Below are 14,817 nucleotides of genomic sequence, written 5' to 3'. Positions count from 1 at the left end.
CACAGTTTGTGTTTTGAAAACCTTTTCTGATGAAGTTCATGTGCAATTAAATGTGAACGAAACGTGTAAGGTTTCTTCCTTGGCTATTTATTTCTTCTTTCACTGTGTGGCTTGGCCATTTTTTACATTGTTCTCAGTTGTTCTTTTCGTGTTACAAGTGTTTACTTGGTGGTCAGGCATGGCGAGTGAAGATTCTAGCCAGGATGTGTTATTAAATTTAAGCACACATTCAGTTCCCGAGTCGGGGAGTACGTTACAGGAACTTATTCAGCTTACAGTCAAAGAAGCGGTTCGTGACGCTCTGGCCCGGCAGATGGGAGCTGGTTTCTCAAATGTAAAAGCGAACGCTACTTTGGTTTGCCCAGGAGCCAAAGGAGCTTCTTCCAATCATCTTTCCAGCAACGTGAACAACGTGACATCTATTGTTGTAGACACTGCACCAGGTTTGGTTTCACCTCAGTGTGGCGTTCCAGTTACAAGGGCGCAGGATGTTATTGTTTGTAAAGAAAAAGTTTTCGAACAAACATTTAAAACCATGGACAATCCTTTTATTTCATCTTCTAGTACTAGCGACAAACAAGTAAGTCCCAACGCTAGCTCATCCAACTCTGACACTGTTTTGGTGTGTAAAAAAGATATTTTTTTATTGGAGAAGTTATGCTTTAAATGTGTGTCTCTTCAATTGGAGATTTTTTACCTCGAGGAAAACGTCCGCTTAGAGTATGTACCATTTGGACTAAGATGCTTTAAGTTTCCTAATTGTGTTACGGAAGGTGACCAACTGTTTCGGCAGTTGGTTGAGTTATTTAACAACACGGGTTTGTCTTTCATGAAATTGCTTATTGAACATTACAAAGCGACTTTGGTGACACTTAGAAAGGAAACTGAATGTTTAGACTCTAAAATCAGGGCGTCTCAAGCATTTGGTCAGTTGTCGACTTTGTATTTTGGCATTAACGCCAAACTTGATAGAGTTCGAGCTTCCATAGTAGATAGGAAGCAAAAGAAATTAAAACGGGATACTTTAGCATATAAAAACAATACCGCCTACTCTATCAAGAAAAAGTCAGTTGACAGTAGTACGGTAAATGGACAAAATAAGAATCTTGTGGTTAACATTGACAATCAGGCAAATAACAATGTGATCACTGTGGAAGAATGTGTTTCAGCTGATAACATGTTTTCAAATGACACTGCAGTGATTAATAGTACAAACACTAATGGTTCTTTTGCTAGTGTTGTTTCTACTGGCAATAAGAATGTTCCTTTTTTAACAGACAAAGCAGGGAATACCAAAGTCCCGAAATGGTCCGGGAAGGTACAAACGAGGAACAAAGGAAAGGGAAAGAATCGGAAAAGGAATTGAATTACAACATTAATGTATTGAATTTAACTCATGAAACATTGCCTGTTAATGTTATTTCTGTTTTACAGAAAGGTTTCAGTTTTGTTCCTTCCAATAATGTTAATGTCCCCAGGCTCATTGTTGACTTCAAATTATATCTGAGAAAGTTAAATTTGAAGTATATTTTTGATGGGGTAGCACAATTTGAATCTGACAAAGTTGGGTTAAAGAAAAAAAGTACATATAACCCTTTGTTAAATTCAACTTTGTCTGTATTTGGTAAAATATGTGAACAGGAATTTAGGAATTTTAATCATCACAGTGGTAACTATAGTGATAATTTGGTTTTTGAGGACAGACAGGCTTTGAATTACATTGCAAATAAGAGTGATTGGCGTATTATGAAAGCCGATAAAGGAGGTACAATTGTAGTAATGGAAGCTATTGATTATAGCTCAGCGATGAAATCTATGCTTTGTGATGAAAGCTGTTATAAGGTAGTAACCAAGCAATTTATTTTGGCAAGCTTTAGAGAAGTTGATGTTTTATTGTTTGATTTATTAACTCAAGGGAATATAGACAATATAACTTTTGACTTCTTGAATAATGAATGTCCAAGATTGGCCAAAATATTTGGTATACCTAAGCTTCACAAAGCTATTGGTAGTATTCCATTTAGACCAATAGTTTCGGCTAGTGGGTCTAAAACTGAATTTATTTCCATGTGGATGGACAAATGGTTAAATCCAATTGTGCAACAAACCAAGTCTTTTTTGAGAGATTCTTGGCATTTGTTAGAACAGTTGAGCGAAATCATTATAGATGGAAACATCTTTCATTTTGCTTCCTTGGATGTCGTGTCTTTGTACACGAGCATAAATCAGGAAGTTGGCGTAGAATATTTACGAGAATATCTCACTGGTTACACCAATATGGAAAATAGTTTTGTGAACACCTTGTGCACTTTGATGGATGTTGTCCTAGAAAACAACTTTTTTCAGTTTGAGGACTTGTATTACCAACAAATTTCTGGTATAGCAATGGGTTCACGTGTTGCTCCAAGTTTCGCCAACTTAGTTATGGCAATGTGGGAAATCAAATTTTTATTTCCTCATCATTTAGCTAATCACATTGTATTTTATAAAAGATACATAGATGATTTATTTTTTCTGTGGAGTGGTGATGAGGCAACATTTCATGAATTTGTTAAGTGCTTAAACACTTCGACACAATTTTTAAAATTCACTATTGGTCACTTTGGAGATACTATAGACTTTTTGGATTTACATCTTGGAGTAAATCCAGATAATAATGGTTTTGCCAGTAATATTTTTAGAAAATACAGCTTTGTCAATCAATACTTACATCATGACAGTTTGCATCCCAAATTTATGAAGAGAGGGGTTGTGAAAGGACAATTCATTCGGTTAAGTAGATTGACAAGCAATGATGTGGTATTTCATAGAGAGACTGACAAGTTAGCTTCTTTTTTTGTCAGTAGAGGTTATGACAGTGGTTGGGTCAAGGAAATACTGGATGAAGTACAGGTGTTAAGATCTTGTGTTGCTTGCCCCATTTTGTGCACTTCTAATTCCAATTCTAATTTTAGAGGTGGAAACAAAACAAGTAGTTTTAACAGTTTTTCTTTAGCCTTCCCTATTCCAATATCAAATGAAATGGCCTGGATTGGGGGCATCATTTTGAATAATTGGAAGGTTATACTTGGTAACAATGATTTGTGTTCAGTTATTGGGAAAGCACCAGTATTCACATACAAAAAGACTATCAGTATTAAGACAATAGTCGAAGCAGTTAGGCATCCTAGAGATGAGGTAATTTGTCATGGTACTTTCCCTTGTAATAGCTGCAAGCAATGCAGATATATATCAGGAAATAGTTCCATTTTTTCAAACATCTTAAAAAGACTATTTATAGCAATGGTGATTACACCTGCAAGACACAATTTGTGGTTTATGTGGCTAGTTGTGATTCGTGTGAACAATTTTATGTAGGCAAAACTATAAGGGAATTGCACAAACGGATTTATGAACATAATTTGGCCATTAGGAAGAAAGATTTGTCTAATGCTCTTGCTAGGCATGCCTTAGGTTGCAGCTTGTTCAAAAAATTTAGATTTTCTGTGCTGGAAAGTGTTAAATCAGATTTATTAGCTGGGAATTTTAAGGTTTATTTAGAATGTAGGGAAGCCCTATGGCAGATAATGTTAAATGCAGATCAACCACCTGGGTTGAATGACGTTATCAACATTAAATGCTTCTTACAACTAAATAGAATATAAATGTTTTAACAAATATATTGAGGACTTTACTAGGTCTTTTTTATTAGTTTATTATTGAAATATGCTTTTATATATCATGGCATGTTTTATGATGTTCTCAAATCATTGGTTAGTTTGTAGACCATGTGATTTCTTTGTGTGTATTTAATCACAGTTTGTGTTTTGAAAACCTTTTCTGATGAAGTTCATGTGCAATTAAATGTGAACGAAACGCGTAAGAAGGTTTCTTCCTTGGCTATTTATTTCTTCTTTCACCGTGTGGCTTGGCCGTTTTTTACATTGTTCTCAGTTGTTCTTTTCGTGTTACAAATATATATATATATATATATATATATATATATATATATATATATATATATATATATAATATAATATATAAATGTATGTGTGTGTGTGTGTGTATGCGTGTGTGAATGTGTGTGTGTGTGTGTGTGTGTGTGTGTGTGTGTGTGTGTGTGTGTGTGTGTGTGTGTGTGTGTGTGTGTGTGTGTGTGTGTGTGTGTGTGTGTGAGAGCGCTACAGAATCCTGAAAGGCCAAAATCCTGAAACCCAAAATCCTGAGACCAAAATCCTGAAAGTTCAAAATCCTGAAAACTCAAAATACTGAAAACTCAAAATACTGAAAACACACAGGATACCAACACTTACTATATTTCAGTACAATACATACATAAACATATTACCCTTCAATTATATGCAGGGGGGCAAGCCCCCCCCTGCATTCCCCACACCCCCTCCTTCTTAAATATATCAACTCTGAGACTGCGCTTCACTACAGTAAGTGCCATCTTGGAGTTGATATATGTAAGTAGCAGGGGGTGTGGGGGGGTGCAGGCCCCCACATGGGGGTTCAGGGGTGCTTGCCCCCCTTTTTATACTTGTAAAACAGTAACATAGTTTGTGTTGTATTTCTTTCTGTATGTACTTGTGCTGGAATATAGTAAGTGTTGGTATCGTGTTTTCAGGATTTTGAGTTTTCAGTATTTTGAGTTTTCAGTATTTTTAACTTTCAGGATTTTGGTCTCAGGATTTTGGGCTTTCAGGATTCTGTAGCACTCCTATATATATATATATATATATATATATATATATATATATATATAAACCTCTGACGTGCTGTTTCATAGTTTAGAGGAAAAACATAAGAGGAAATATTCTTTCTGATTCAGTGACTGATTACTGGATTGGCTGTTAGGATCAGGTTTTATTTTTGCAGTATTGCACAGTATTTGAGAACATAAAAATCTGAGAATTTAAGACCTTAGTATTATCATGCATACCTTTGCCTATTTTGAAAATACTCAGGTTATGTTTCTCAAAAATGGAATTTTGTTGGAATCTAAAGGTCTATGCTCAAAAAGTGGTACGAGTATTTCAGTTGGACATAACTGGTTACCAAAATTGCATAAAAAGTCTCCTCAATTGACTTTCTCTTTTTACTGTCATCCATAGGATTCCATTCTCTGCATAACTGGGACATGGTATATAAATGTTATACTATGTTAATTGGGACAAGGTATATAATTGTTATGCTATGTTATGTTTCTGATAATTAATATTATATTTCAGATATGTAAACATATACAGTAGTTACTCACCTGTTTGCTCTTTGTTAATGCAGACATGTCTGGTTACTTCTCTATTTCTAGCCCTAGGTTATATCTGAAGAACAGACATTGAGTTAAGAGTTCCACCCTGGTCAGAAGAACACAAGAAAGAAAGAAAGAAAATAAATAAATAAATAAATAAATAAATAAATAAATAAATAAATAAATAAATAATATTTCAGCAAAATAGCCACCATTTGATTAAAACAAGAGTTCAAACTGCAAGTCATCTCTGAACTATTAAAAGAGTTGAATTAAACAGTTGTCATGCTTCTGAGGTATATTGTATCCTATTGCCTTCTTCATTAGAATACACTGCATAGCTTTCATCTTATACGATCGGGATATTTGTGTACTTGAACATTCATATTCCATCCTGCAGTATTATTTTTTACCATGTCCTATTGCACTCAAAGAATCTTTTTTGAATGTCATGAAGACCACAACTGGCAGATGTAAAATACATATATTAAGCTATCTGGTGAAATAGTATACCGCCCATAAGAGTCATCCAGGAGCCAAATGGCAATTGAGCTCTATAGCCTGCAATTAAAGTTTATAAAGGTTTAAAATACCTTCAATTTCATTATCCTTTTACAACTTACCATAACAATAGATGTTTGAATGATCACTGCTGCAGTAGCCTTAGCTGAATGGGTTATATCTTGCCAAGGATATAACAGATGGCCAGCTTTCAAAACTTCAGGACACCATCCATGTACCAAACCATTAGCTGAGCTGATTAAAAAGACTGGTTTGAGAGTCAAGCCCTTCAGAGCTTTCAGGCCAACAGATAGATCATAGGATCATATGAGGTTACAGGCAAAAGCCAGAGTACCTTTTTGGCTAGGCTTATATATGCCTTAGGGCCAATAGCCTAGTACCTAGCTATGAACCTATGAACCTATGCCTAGCTGTTTCATCCCAATATAATACCATAGATACTCTAGTCAATACCCAGGATTGTATTTAGTAATGACTGCCCATGTCCACGATGGTTGTGGGTGCTATCCCCGATAAGAAGTTACGGTGCATCATCCACTCACCCAGGTTCCTTTTGAACAGTGTTATAGAGGTTCTCTGCTTCTCAAGAATTGGCAGCCTATTCCAAAGATGAGACAGTTGCTGAGAGACAAAGCTCTCCCTCCAGCATGTCCTATTCAAGTCACAGGCCATATTTAGGTCCCTTGAATGGGTGGCTCTAGTCCTGTTTGATTAACAGATGTGCAGCAAATTCATTAGGTTTGTCTTAGAGATTGCTCCATAAGCTAGGCATAAGTCTCCTATGATAAGTCTATACAGCACTGAGTACAGTGACAAGGAATTTAGTCATTTTGTCTAAGTCATGTGCTGGAATTCCTTGATCTTCTTTCTTAGAAACCTCTGAGGTCTCTCTAATTGCTGCAGGTGCTTTGTACGGTACATGCCAAAAGGGGTGTTATGGGCCTGATTATTGACAACAAGTATAGAAGGGGTATAACCTCCTTTACTCTAGAAGCAATACCTTTGCTAATCAAGTGTGCTATATAGAAAGCCTTCCATACTACAGCAGACACATGGTGGTCAAAGTTAAGGTCGCAGTCTACATGTGATCCCAGATCCTCTGCCACTTTGTAGGTACCTAGAGTATTGTTAATTTAATAGTGTGAATGGACATTGTCTTCACTGAAGGAAATGATGATGCGTTTCTTTGCATTTAGTTTGAGTCCGTGACTAAGACACCAGTCGTTGGTCTGCATATGATCTTCCTGAAGTAAACAGATATCATTTGGGAATTCGATAATTGCACCCAGTTTGCAGTCATCCACAAACTTGTTCAGCCACAGCCCCTTAGTTTTGGTCTGAATTTCTGAAAAGTATATACCAAACAGTAGGGGGCCCAGCACTGACCCCTGTGGCACCCTGCTGGTGACAGGTCTGCTGGTTGATGTGGCGTCACCTAGCTTGATAGCGTGTAACCAGTTTGTGAGCCAGTTGGCAACCCATCTTACAACAAAGGGGTTTACATTCGGTTTGCTAAGTTTATCAGTAATGCCTGAGTGTGGGATTGTGTTAAAGGCCTGCTGTGTGCACAGATTTGCCCTCATCAATGGCCCTGGCCACATTTTTGAAGAAATCCACCAGGTTTAACAGGCAGGATCTGCCCTTGATGGAGCTGAATTTGGTCGGATTTAGGGTTTGGAGGTCACCTATGTCCATGGCCTTACAAGTGGGACTGGTCAGACTTATGGGTCTATAATTTCCCGGGTCTGTTGCTAAGCCATCTTTGCGGAGGGGAATACCTGTTTTAGAGGGAGGCTGAGCCGTGAAAATATATTGCATTGGACAACAAAAAGTAAATGTCCACATCCTGGCATAAAAACCATATGGAATTGAGGGACTAAGCAGCTAATGCAGCAGTGATCATTTGAACATCTACAGTTATGGTAGATTTACTTATACAGCTGCACTATATTCATCATATTGATCACTGCTGCAGTAGCCTTAACTATATGGGTAAATTACCTTTGCTTAATATATTTGGGAGGTGGAAGGTGAAAGGTCTAGGAGGCCTATGAGCCCCTGGGGAATGATCATAGCAATGCCTGATGTAGACCTAAAGAAGGAATAAAGCTTGTAGTGCCTTATAAAAGTCTATATAGAGGGCCAAGTACCTGCTTCTAAAATATTTCCTGAATCCATCAACTCAAATACTCATTCTGCAGATGTCAGAGCAATCGTTGAAACAATTTCCATGTTAAGAGCCTCAAGTTAGCTAGATTAGCTGGTTCAATTTCAGACAATGACAAACACACACAGTTAAGATCCCTAGGAGGGAACACCAGTATTTGTAGAAGTCTCTCATGCAAAACCTCTTTCATAAACACTTTGATATGAGAATGCATTGAAAGAGGAGGATCCATGTGCAATCATGTTGAAATGGCCAATAAATGAACCTTAATGGAGAAGTAAGAAAGGCCATAGGATTGTTAAGTCACATAAATATTGGAAAACCAGAAAAATATTAGCCATGAGTGTGTACTGCTTATGTTGTTGGAACGAACTAGAAAGTCTTATCCATTTGTTAATATATACTTTTCTAATAGCAGGCTTTCTTTGCTAACATTAGTACCTGCTGCATGTCCTCAATATGTAGGTGCCTAAAGGGAATAAGGACGCCATAATCCAGGCAGTCACTTGAAGTTAATTGGGTTTGGGGTGTATTAAAGAACCCTGATCTTGTGTGAAGTAAGTCTGTTCTTTGAGGAAGCTTGTGGTAATTGCCTCTGACCATCTCAAAAAAAAAAAAAAAGAGAACCACTGCTGCCTGGGCTAGAAGAGAGTCACCACAATGATCTTGGGGGATTTTTCCTGAGTCTTCAGAAGTACCCTGGATATCAGTAAAGAGGGTGGAAAAGCACACAAGAACATTCATGACCAAGGAAAGGAAAATGCATCTGTCTTTCAGGCCTTCTAGCATGGAATGCTGAAGCAGAATCCTGCCAGCTGATTGTTCAGAGAAGAGGCAAATAGGTCTACTTGAGGAATTCCCCCACAGGTGTTTCAACTCTTGCAAGACCCCTGTGATCTAGCTTCCATTTGTGAGGGTCTTCCCTTGTTCTTCTCAATTTGTTTGCAACATAGTTTTGATCTGACAGACTGTAGGATGCCTATAGAGTGAGAATGTGCTGTGAAGCTATGTCCTAAGCTTACATGGTTAGTCTGCATAATGGGAAAGACATGGTTCTCCCCAACTTGTTGATCTATCATATGACTGTAGTATTGACTGTAACAACTTGAAGAGGCCCAGTGGACAAATATGATTCAGAGAGTAGAGTGCCTTGGGTAAGCATATATTTTATATTTATGTGCTTGTGTCTTTCCTTGGTGTTCCCCACACCTTGCAATTTTATTCCTCCTGATACTGCTCTGCATGCAAAGTCCAAGACAGCTGTGGTGGCTGATTGCTTTGTAGCAGGGAGGGAGAAGCAGAGACTTGGGTTTAGGAAAATTTGCTATCTCACTAACGGATTTCTCTTTTAACAACCCCCACATTGGAATTTGAAAAGAAAAGGGATGTTTGTGCTGGGACCAAAGAAACTTCAGATACCTTTCCATCTTTCTCATTTGGAGTCTTGTCAGAGGTATCATGAGAATAATGGATACCAAGAAACCCAAAATCATGATATATTCACTTGCAATAACAGAACTTTGAGTGGAAAACCTTAGAAATAGATCTAGATATAGATCTAGCTTTTTCCCTGTGAAAGAAAAGATGTGAAGGAGTCAAAAAAGACTATTGAATGTTCTCTTGGAATCCCAGTTATCTAAATATGGAAAATATGGGTACCCTGTAGCCTGCAATAAGCTATAATTGGAGCTAGACACTTTGTGAACAGTCTTGGTGCAGTGGATAGTCTAAAGGGCAAGGCAGAGAATTGACAATGTAAACCAGACATGCAAAACCTTAAGAAATGACTGAAGTCTGGGTGAATAGAGATATGATTATATGCATCTTAAACTTAAATGAGGAATAAGAGGTAACAGGTTGTGAAGTGGCATTTTGAACATGGATGCTTTCATAAACAGGTTTAGGAAAGAAAGATCCAGAACTGGTCTTCAAGCATTTTCTTTCATAAGCACTAAAAACATCTTTGAATAAAAACATTTTCCAACCTTGGAAGGAGGAACTGGTTATATCACTCCCCAAGACAGCATGTGTTGAAGAGCAGAGGGAAATATAGGAGGCTGTTCTGCTGGGTAAGGAATTTCTCCTGGAAAGGGGTATTTCCTCACACTGTCATCTGTAACCTTGATGAATGATCTTCAGAACCCATTTGGCTGAAGCCATCTGCTGCCAAAGACAAAAGTGAAGAATTAGACATACTGGAAGAGAACGGGAATTGATGGCGGTGGGGTGGTCAAGGTCCTTTAAATAGTCATTCTGACTTATAGTACTGGCCTTGGTTTTGGGGATGTTCTGTATTTTTTTTTTTTTTTTTTTTTTTGGAATTCCCTGCAATTTGTTCTTAAACGTGTTAGCCACATATTGGTGAGACTTTATGTTTTTTGTTGAAATTTGATGAAGGGTTAGAGAATCCCTTAGAAATTTTGGAGAAGGGGGCTGAAAAATCCTAAGAGATTTCCAGTGTCAAGTTACCCCTTTCATCATATGTTTTGGTAATCTCTGCAGCAATGGAACCAAAACTAAACCTGTATTCAAAGGAGAATTTAGAAATCTCATTTTTCATGTCATCTGGTAGGTTCTGAGAACACAGCTAAGCAAACCTCTTTAAAACAGTGCCAATGTCATAGTCTTGGAAGAACTATCAAGTCAGTCATACATGCACTCTGTAGAAAGGAGATGTGACCCATAAGATGGAAAAAACTAAATTGTTTAGAACAGATTTTTCTTCACAAGAAGAAACTACAGCTTACACATTCCTAACTTTCCTCATACTTTCACCATTAGTCAGAAAAACCTTTAACATATAAGCCCGATAATTCAAAATTCTGAAAAAAAGTTCCAGAAGCATACACTTTTCTCAGACTTATCAATAATTCTCCTTTTCTAGTCAGGAAGAGAAGGAATGGAATTAAACAAATGCTTAGTAGCAGTAAGATTATCTAAAGCTATAGTTGCTGTATCAGTTTTGAGATGAGTGCATGAAAACGTAAAAAGATTGAGGAACTTTGTATATTCTATCTGAGTTCTTAGGGATAGCAGACTGTTATAAAAATTGTAGAAAGTGACACACATACACACTTCCTCCAAAGATGGAGGAGTAGGAAAAGGATCTGGAAATTTTTTCTGCAACAGCTTATGGTATTTTCAGAGGGACTAAGACATCTAAATGTTCATTTACTGAAAACATTAGCACATTCTGGAAAAAGTTTCAGAGACATTTTGGGTCATTTCCTGTCTTTTCCAGCCCCCTGCTATAAAGCGCGTTTTGGCGGGCTTTTCCAGCTATTGAGAACTCAGCACAGCTCCTCGTGGTGGCCAGCAGTGTTCCTCTAGCAGCAGAGACCAGAAAAGACTACCTTTCCAGATTTTAAGTATTTTTCTTGGCTTTTTCGACTTTTTGTGCCTTTCGACCACTGTTTCTGCTTGTTTTATCAAAGTCTGCACTGTTTTTACTGTGTTTATAAGCTAAAACTGTTTACTGCACTTGCTAGTTTAAGTTTTGCCTAAAAGTTAAACTACAGGCTAATACACTCAAGTGTACTAGCTTTTGATAGCATTTAATCGAAAATCATAGCATTTATTGTGTTTTCTGCTTTTCTGTAAAAACTTGAAAAAACAAAAAATATCCTTGTTTTTCCATACTTTTCTAACTAGTGTTCCAGAGACCAGATTTTGCTGATCCCTGGGCTTTGTCTTGGTTCCTGTGTTTCTCCATTTTCCTTGTTTGGTCAGGGGAAGTTTCTTTACTCACCAGTGAGAGTGGGGAGTACTGAGCTGCCTGTTTGTCCTTAGAGGAGTGGTTTAAGGCAGTAACTTGTAGTCTATTGGCCATTTTGGGTCATTTCCTGTCTTTTCCAGCCCCTGCTAAAAAGCGCTTTTGGCGGGCTTTTCCAGCTATTGAGAACTCAGCACAGCTCCTCGTGGTGGCCAGCAGTGTTCCTCTAGCAGCAGAGACCAGAAAAGACTACCTTTCCAGATTTTAAGTATTTTTCTTGGCTTTTTCGACTTTTTGTGCCTTTCGACCACTGTTTCTGCTTGTTTTATCAAAGTCTGCACTGTTTTTACTGTGTTTATAAGCTAAAACTGTTTACTGCACTTGCTAGTTTAAGTTTTGCCTAAAAGTTAAACTACAGGCTAATACACTCAAGTGTACTAGCTTTTGATAGCATTTAATCGAAAATCATAGCATTTATTGTGTTTTCTGCTTTTCTGTAACAAAACTTGTAAAAAACAAAACAATATCCTTGTTTTTCCATACTTTTCTAACTAGTGTTCCAGAGACCAGATTTTGCTGATCCCTGGGCTTTGTCTTGGTTCCTGTGTTTCTCCATTTTCCTTGTTTGGTCAGGGGGAAGTTTCTTTACTCACCAGTGAGAGTGGGGAGTACTGAGCTGCCTGTTTGTCCTTAGAGGAGTGGTTTAAGGCAGTAACTTGTAGTCTATTGGCCATTTTGGGTCATTTCCTGTCTTTTCCAGCCCCCTGCTATAAAGCACGTTTTGGCGGGCTTTTCCAGCTATTGAGAACTCAGCACAGCTCCTCGTGGTGGCCAGCAGTGTTCCTCTAGCAGCAGAGACCAGAAAAGACTACCTTTCCAGATTTTAAGTATTTTTCTTGGCTTTTTCAACTTTTTGTGCCTTTCGACCACTGTTTCTGCTTGTTTTATCAAAGTCTGCACTGTTTTTACTGTGTTTATAAGCTAAAACTGTTTACTGCACTTGCTAGTTTAAGTTTTGCCTAAAAGTTAAATTACAGGCTAATACACTCAAGTGTACTAGCTTTGATAGCATTTAGTCGAAAATCATAGCATTTATTGTGTTTTCTGCTTTTCTGTAAAAAAACTTGAAAAAAAACAAAAAAATATCCTTGTTTTTCCATACTTTTCTAACTAGTGTTCCAGAGACCAGATTTTGCTGATCCCTGGGCTTTGTCTTGGTTCCTGTGTTTCTCCATTTTCCTTGTTTGGTCAGGGGGAAGTTTCTTTACTCACCAGTGAGAGTGGGGAGTACTGAGCTGCCTGTTTGTCCTTAGAGGAGTGGTTTAAGGCAGTAACTTGTAGTCTATTGGCCATTTTGGGTCATTTCCTGTCTTTTCCAGCCCCCTGCTATAAAGCGTGTTTTGGCGGGCTTTTCCAGCTATTGAGAACTCAGCACAGCTCCTCGTGGTGGCCAGCAGTGTTCCTCTAGCAGCAGAGACCAGAAAAGACTACCTTTCCAGATTTTAAGTATTTTTTCTTGGCTTTTTCGACTTTTTGTGCCTTTCGACCACTGTTTCTGCTTGTTTTATCAAAGTCTGCACTGTTTTTACTGTGTTTATAAGCTAAAACTGTTTACTGCACTTGCTAGTTTAAGTTTTGCCTAAAAGTTAAATTACAGGCTAATACACTCAAGTGTACTAGCTTTTGATAGCATTTAGTCGAAAATCATAGCATTTATTGTGTTTTCTGCTTTTCTGTAAAAAAACTTGAAAAAAAAACAAAAAAATATCCTTGTTTTTCCATACTTTTCTAACTAGTGTTCCAGAGACCAGATTTTGCTGATCCCTGGGCTTTGTCTTGGTTCCTGTGTTTCTCCATTTTCCTTGTTTGGTCAGGGGGAAGTTTCTTTACTCACCAGTGAGAGTGGGGAGTACTGAGCTGCCTGTTTGTCCTTAGAGGAGTGGTTTAAGGCAGTAACTTGTAGTCTATTGGCCATTTTGGGTCATTTCCTGTCTTTTCCAGCCCCCTGCTATAAAGCGCGTTTTAGCACGCTTTAGCGCGAATTAGCGCGGTTTAGCGCGGAGCTGCCACTGTTGCACACTAGGGCAGTGCCGGTTAAGCAGGTTTAAACTATTCGGGCTACCTAAAGTCCACTCTTCAAATTTTCCCTTAAAACTACCTTCCTTGAGCTATACTACTGATCTAATCAGCGTATCCTAGAACTAAAAGGATCATCTCTACTTGACTCCAAGTAGACTATTCTCTATCTGTTAAACCTAGCACTTGCTCCTACAGTACTTATTACCTTGATACGGCACTCTTGTCATAGATAGTACCCCAAAAAGGCAAACCCCCATTTCTCGGTCACCCACATCCCCCGGAATCTCTTTTAAAGTTTTTTGTCTATTCCTTCTAGCATGTCGAGGGATCAGTTGCTAGTGTCCTCTCCTGCTCAGCTGGTGAACCTGGGAATATTGAGGCAATGTTACAATTGCCTCATGTACACAGACAACCCTCTCCTCCTCCCACAAAACACAAATACATGCGAGAGATGCAACTATACGGCCAAACTGGAGGCTGAGCTCTCTCAACATAGGACTGGCAAGACCAGTCAGGAGGAGAAGGTTACCACACACACTATAGACCCAGTCTCACATAGTACCACCACAACCTCAAATCATACACATAAACACACAAAGACATACTCGGAGGCTCTGATCAAAAATCTACCAAAACAGCAGAGGCCACCAAAGCAGACACCCAAACAACCACCACCTCAGAACACAACACCTGCAACACATAGACCTCACAGTCAGAGTGTCAAACAGTTACAGCCCTTAAGGCCAAACACAATGCCAGACACACTAGTCATTGGTGACTCCATAGTCAGACACACTGACGTCCCGCTCACCAGACTGAGTAAGGAGAAGGTCACAGTAAGCTGCCTGTCAGGCGCTAGAATCTGCCACATAACGCAAGCACTCAGGTCTCTCAACAGCAGGTACAAATACGACTCAGTCATTGTCCACGCTGGTGTAAACGACCTGAGACGTACCTCCTTGGACTACATGAAAAGAGACATTGAGGAGCTCTCTGATTATGTAGCCCAGGCAGGTATGACCCTGACCTTGAGCAGTATCCTACCTTCACCAAGAATGATGCCACAATACAGAGATAAGATGATCAGCTTTAACAATTGGCTTA

The sequence above is a fragment of the Protopterus annectens genome, chromosome 3.part0 (genome assembly GCF_019279795.1).
Source record: "Protopterus annectens isolate FY-2018-M chromosome 3.part0, PAN1.0, whole genome shotgun sequence".
Lineage (NCBI taxonomy): Eukaryota > Metazoa > Chordata > Ceratodontiformes > Protopteridae > Protopterus > Protopterus annectens.
This window is presented reverse-complemented; position numbering follows the sequence as displayed.